Source organism: Delphinus delphis, chromosome 4, assembly GCF_949987515.2.
Source record: "Delphinus delphis chromosome 4, mDelDel1.2, whole genome shotgun sequence".
Lineage (NCBI taxonomy): Eukaryota > Metazoa > Chordata > Mammalia > Artiodactyla > Delphinidae > Delphinus > Delphinus delphis.
The window spans coordinates 57,389,434-57,396,791 of NC_082686.1; positions in this window are offsets into that span (position 1 = coordinate 57,389,434).

The following is a 7,358-nucleotide window of genomic DNA, read 5'->3' on the forward strand; positions in this document are numbered from 1 at the left end:
TGAGTATGACTCTTCCAGAAAATATTTCCTACATACCAGAATATTCTTGTCACTTTGGGACCTTCAAAACTTGAATTAGCATTTCTCTAAGCATTAACCATACTTTCTCCAAGGAGACCACAACAAGATCTCCCATGCCACACACTCTTCTTACAATGTGACATTGACACTCCTCCTCTGGAGTTTGGGGGGCGGGGCGGGGTGGGGTAGGGGGTGTTATGGGGAGTGTCTATATTTCTTTGAATCTGGTGGTCTATATAGAATTGACATTACCTGCTTTCGGAGACTAGATCATGAAACCTAGCATCTACCTGGTTCTCTTGGGAAGCTCACTCTTGGATCACAGCCACCATGCTGTGATGGATGACAGTCTATGAAGAGACCCCATGTAGAAAGGAACTTCGGCCCTTGGCCCACAGCATGGCTGAGCAAGCAGATGACAGACAGCAATAATTTGTCAATTATGTGAGTGTATCATCTTGGATATGAAACCTTCAGTCAAAAATAGAGCTGCCCCAGCTACACTGCATAGAACAAGAAGAGACTTCCCTGCCAAACCCTGACCAACTTGCAGATTCATGAACTAAATGTATGTCATTGTTTTAAACTGCTAAGTTTTGAGGTAGCTTGTTATACAACACAACCCAAATTAATAAAGGGATATTGTAACTGTGCTATATTTGTGTTTTGTGCCTGTGCAAGTGTGTTTGTGTGCACGTGTGCATTTTAAAGCAAAGAACTGAGACTGTTGGAAAGAGGAATGCATTAGTTCTTCTTAATCACTGAATATAGCAGTTCTGAATCTATTTTTTTAATCAGCCTAAAGCTGATCCCATGCTCCATCCCACTTAACTGATAAAAACTTCATACTCAGTCCCTTTGGGGGATCTCCCACTATGTGTCATGATCTGAGGGTTGTCTTCAGTGCCAAACACTGCAAAAGCTATCTGAGAGAGAAACAAAATGTTGTTTGTGTGAGTGGCACATTTAATTTTGCATATACTGAAATTCTGTTCTTCAGTGAATTGTTTGCTCATTCACTTGACAGACATTTACTGAGAAGTTATCGTGTACTTACTGTGCTTGGCACTGTGCTGAGTACTGGGGATAAAGGATTAATTAGACTCCTTCACAATTAGATGCTAAGAAAAATACCCTATAGTCACGTAATAACTATCTTAACACAGAGAATCTCTTTAGGTGTGGTGATGAGCCATGCTCAGAATGTCTGAGGAGGCTGGGAGCCTCTACATGTAGGGTCAGACTCCCCAGGGACCTCATACAATCCTCTCCCTTTGAAACCTTAACACCTCTTCCCATGCAAATCAGTACTTTAAAAAGGATCCTGCCCATCTGATGACAACAGATGCATATTTGTTGAGCTTGCACTTTGTGTGCCAAGTTCTAGGTTCTTTAAATGTGTTACCTCATTTAATTCTCACCAAAGCTCTATGATGAAGTATAATTATTCTTTTCAGATGAGCAAATCAGGGCACACACAAAAAAAAGGAATTTGAGGTACATAGTTACTAAGTGGTAAAACCAGGAATTGAACCCAGGCTCTGTCTGCAGTGGGATTCTCAAATACTAGGTTGTACCACTCTGTTGCTGTCACCAGCAAAGCCCATTAACAATTCCCAGGAAATAAAAATAGAAACTAGATAATAAAATAAAGTCTAACCTTTTCTTTCCCTTTGTGCTTAGTCTCAATTCACTTGCTCATAGAATGCCGCGTGCAGAGGCCTTGCACCCGGTTCTTCAGCCCTGAGTTCCTCGTGTGCAACTGCCGTGCCCTCACCTCAGCTCAGCGACTGCGTGCAGAAGCGCTGCGCTCCACACTGCAATTCAGTGTGGCGGTGGCGGGTCACGTGCAGAGACGTTGTGCCCGCACTGCGATCTGCAGCGAGGGCAACACACCTCTCACCAACGGGTGAGAACTCTGCCCCCTCCCCGCTGAGGGGATCTCTATAAAGCATTCCCGCCCCCAAGCCTGTCAGGAGAGCCTGTGCTTTAGAGCAAGAGAGCTCGCACTTCTCCATTCTCTGACCCAAGAATAAAGCTTTCCTTTGTTTCTGAACTGAACTCCATCTCCTTCTATTCGCACCAACGACACTGGACAGAAGGACCCTTCCTGGAGACGAGCTCTGGAGGGTCAGTAACATTACCTTATGAATAAGCATTTAGACGTTTCCACCAAATGTATTATGTTTAATTTTTGACTAATGCAGAATGTGAAACCTAAGTCAGATCATGATTTTCTACATTCTTCATAATACAAACTACTATGTGTTTTCACATAAGGGTTCCTTCGTAAGCATTAATTTTATCTACCATTCTTACAAAAATATATTATTTGTGGGACTTCCCTGGTGGTCCAGTGGTTAAGACTTTGCCTTCCAATGCAGAGGGGGTGCAGGTTCGATCTCTGGTCAGGGAGCTAAGATCCCACATGCCTTGTGGCCAAAAAACCAAAATCTAAAACAGAAGCAATATTGTAACAAATTCAATAAAGACAAAAAAAAAATGGTCCACATCAAAAAAACTTTAAAAAAATTATATATATATTATTCGTAAGCAAGTGGTGAAAAAGAGGCAATCATCTAGCCCAGATGTATAGTAGAAAGCAGCTAACCAAACAACATATTCTTAGAGGTCATTGCTGAATTTAGGTTAATGCCCTTGCACATCTCTACTCCCACACTTGCTCCTTCTTAGGTTTGCTAACTTGGGCAATGTTACCACCTTAGAGAAGATCAAGAATTTACAATGGCTCTCTCTGAACTATGAATCAGAGCCAAGTATAGAATACAATAATGGGGTTCAAATGGCCCCATCTTATTTCTCATTACTTTCCACCACACATTTCTAAGCTACTCCGTGTCCCCCATATATGACCTAATAATGCCACATTTGTGTCTTTCTTCATGATGTCCTCGATCTGAATCATCCACTTTCATCTCCTTCAATGTTATCCACCCTGTTTTCCTTTGGAGGGGACCTTCTCCCCAAAATGCTTCATGACCAACACACCATAGCCCTTTCTACTGTTCAGGTAAACGTCTTAGACCCTCTTTATTCTCTCTTTTGTGACTGCCTCTGTACCATTACTGCCTTTACTCAGGGCCTAACTTTGTAGCTCTGTCTTCTGTTCCTGACCCATCTTTTAAACTGCCTACCCTTGAACAAAGGACTCGTCTGTAATGGCTTCACCATTTCTGCCAGCTTTCTATTGTATCTGGTCACACCTGGTGCTCTGGCTCCATCCAGCCTCCAGGACTCCATCCAGTAAAGTAATTTTAACTTGTTTGGCTGTGGGACTGGATAAAATCTAGCCCATATTCTTCCCTCAAATTCAGGTCAAAATTTACCTATTCAAAGATGGCATCTCCTATATTCCACCTTGCAATATCCTTCCAATACAAGGCATCCTATCAGTTCTTACTTAAACATTGTCAAATGCTCTCTTAAGCTCATTTGGATGCTTTTAATATCGTTTGGTAGTCACAGTGTGAGTGCTTGTCTTATTTTCTCTGAACAGTCTGAAAATTATTTGATAGGACAGACAGGTTCTTCTACTTTTTATGTATGTTTCCTTTGCTTTACTTTGAGATAAAATAGCTTCAGCTTAGGCACATATGTTCCATATATGCTTATTGAGTAGAACAAAATAAAATTTCAGATCCCAATCACTGGAATCTAATGGTCCTTTACACAGTCAGTCTTGTAGTAATATTCAACAGATAGACAAAGGAAATGGTAAAGGAAGTTATTAAAATACAGGGGAGGGGGCACTTTTCCCAATGATAATGTCTCCAGAATTCTAATATAGCTGGTAGGTGTCTCTACCATCATTTCATTAAACATTCAATAATCATTGCTATAGTGAAGTATTGTTATTGACAGGATATCTCCTATCATTTGGGAGGGTTTAAGCAGAAAAAGTTAAGAACCATCACTCTATAACAGCCATTGAATAAACTGTCTTTACAATGAAGTTTTCTTAGAAAATGTTAATGACTTATAAAAAAGATGTTGCATTAAACCAGTTTATGACTAGATGAGTATCTATGCAGCCCTACCATAAAGAATAAAGGCCCTCAAGAGGCACATGAAAAGATGCTCAACATCACTAATTATCAGAGAAATGCAAATCAAAACTACAATGAGGCATCACTTCACACCAGTTAGAATGGGCATCATCAGAAAATCTACAAACCATAAATGCTGGAAAGGGTGTGGAGAAAAGGGAACCCTCTTGGATTGTTGGTGGGAATGTAAATTGATATAGTCACTATGGAGAACAGTATGGAGGTTCCTTAAAAAACCAAAAATACAATTACCACACGACCCAGCAATCCCACTACTGGGCATATACCCAGAAAAGACCATAATTCAGAAAGACACATGCAGGACTTCCCTGGTGGCACAGTGGTTAAGAATCCTCCTGCCAATGCAGGGGACACAGGTTCGATCCCTGGTCCAGGAAGATCCCACATGCCGCAGAGCAGCTAAGCCCATGCACCACAACTACTGAGCCTGCGCTCTAGAGCCCATGAGCCCGCATGCCACAACTATTGAAGCTCACGTGCCCAGAGCCCGTGCTCCACAGCAAGAGAAGTCACTGCAATGAGAAGCCCGCACAACACAATAAAGAGTAGCCCCCACTTGCCACAACTAGAGAAAGCCCGTGTGCAGCAACGAAGACCCAACAAAGCCAAAGGTAAATAAATAAAATAAATAATTTTTAAAAAAAAAAAGACACATACACCCCAATGTCCACTGCAGCACTATTTACAATAGCCAGGACGTGGAAGCAACCTAAATGTCCACCGACAGACGAATGGATAAAGAAGATGTGGTACATCTATACAATGGAATATTACTCAGCCATAAAAAGGAACAAAATTGGGTCATTTGTAGAGACATGGATGGACCTAGAGAGTGTCATACAGAGTGAAGTAAGTCAGAAAGAGAAAAACAAATATCGTATATTAATGCATATATGTGGAGTCTAGAAAAATGGTACAGATGAACCAGTTTGCAAGGCAGAAATAGAGACACAGGTGTAGAGAACAAACGTATGGCCACCAAGGCGGGAAAGTAGGGGAATGAATTGGGATATTGGGGTTGACATATATACACTAATATATATAAAATAGATAATTAATGAGAACCTGCTATATAGCACAGGGAACTCTACTTCACTTCGCTATACATCGGAAACTAACACAACATTGTAACACAACTATTCCCCAATAAAAGAACAAACCAAAAAAAAGAATAAAGGCTGAACTAATATTGATTTCACAGATTGTAACAATAAAGGGGTTTTGACTTAAATTCTGAGATAAAAATTTTCTCAAGAGACACTCAAATTGGGATTAAAGAAATATGAAAACTATTTGCTCCACGTGGTACCCCCAGAAATGAACTTAGCTCTGAGAAGTAAAGATTGCCATGCATTGCTTACCCTTGTACAGCACTTAGTGAAGTTAATGTTTTGTTTTGTTTTCTAAGAATTCAATAAGCATTACCATGTCAAAAGCTTTCTACTACAAAACAGTCACTAGACTTTTTCAGAGATATTATCTCATGAAGTCCTCAAAAACACCTTTGGGGTGTTACTATCTTCCATTTTTAGACGAGGAGACCAAAGATTAATGAGTTTAAATAAATAGCCAAAGTTACACAATAGCAAATGGCAAAACCAGGATTCAGTATTTAAATTTTTCAACTTTTAAATCCAGATTCAGGCAGATATTTCCCAACTACTTATTATATAATTATGTAACAGGTAGAATTAGACAACTTACAGAGTTAGATATAGACCTTTGCTTCATAATTTTAATTTTAAAATGAAACCAAATTTTAAATTAAGATGAATGGTAGCTTTTAGGAAAGGGGTTATGGGATAACCATATGGGATCTATTATCTTCTATACATAATTTTTATCCAGAGATTCTTATTGAGCATCACAGGCCAAGTAGAAGTTTTGGCACTAAACGCTGATTGAAATGTACTATTTTCCTTATTTTTACAGTCATTATAATTCTTCTTTCTTTCAAGAAAAGGGACAGACATTAAGGGGCTATTTCTCACAGCAGTTATTAAAAATCCCAGTTACTGTTTCATCACTCTCTGTGAATGGATCTATTGTCCTGCTCACCAGAAGGGCTACCATTGTAATAAGCCAGAGCTGTGTATTTTCACAGGCATCCAAGAATCAGAATGGTGATTACGACCAGGAAAGAAGTTCACATTAGAAATCATTTCTAATAGAATCCCAGAATTCTGAATTTATCCAAAATTATGTAACTTATTTAAAGATTCTTTTAATCTGTTCTGGGTTTTATCCTCATGTAGACTATAAACCTCTATAAAAATAGTGTTTGTCTAATAAAATAGCCTTCCTTGAGTCTCTTACCAACTGCAGGACTGATTCTAAGGCACGAGGGTTGGTGGGGAGAGGCGGAACAAGGATCCTAGTCAAAGACTTACTTCCTCTAGCACTGTGAACCAGGAGGGTTTTAACCATGTGTCTGAGACAGTCTATCACAGAGCTTCCATGATGGGAGCAGTGCTGCAATTCTTTATAGTTGACAGAATGTAGTACAAGAAATCTGTACCAAGCTGATCTCCCATGTACAACAGCTGTCCTCACGACTTGAATTTGAAAAAATGAAGAACAACATTCCTTGGCCACACAGTCCAGTGGCTTGAATCTTCCAGTTTTGTTGTTCTTTCCTTTTGTCTTGAAAGAGGTCTTGTCAAATCAGAATGAAAAGAATGTTTTAAGGCGTGAGAAAATTCAAATTTCCTATTTAAAGCCTGGAGTTCATTAGCAGGAGTATACTCACTTATTTCAAGGGTCACTGGGTTACGCAGAAGAGCCTGTCTCTCTGCTACGCACGTCCCAAATCATTCACCTGAAAATGGGTTAGAAACACTCTCAAGTCTATTAGCTCTCTGTGGGACATAATTCACCTTTGCTGTGCTTTATCTTGTGACCCTGTCAAGTGAAGGGCCCTGCTTTGATTGTGTACTATCCCTTTTTCCCTTGATTGTTTTTCAGTTAAGTAATTGTCTAAGCTTAATTGGTTGTAATGATTAAAACTTTGTTTATATTATACTGCAGTTTTCTTTTATCAATGATACTTAGGTTAACTATTTTATTATTTACTACCAAATATAGAAATTTTACCTGGAAGAAACAGTCATATTAATTAGACTCTTTTTATTGGACTATTTTTATTGCAGATGTATAAAGGTTAAAAATCTAAATTCTGGCAAATAAAAAAAAAATTGCCTGTTCTTGACATTACAGAGTTAGACTAGAAACAAAGAGATTTTATAATAT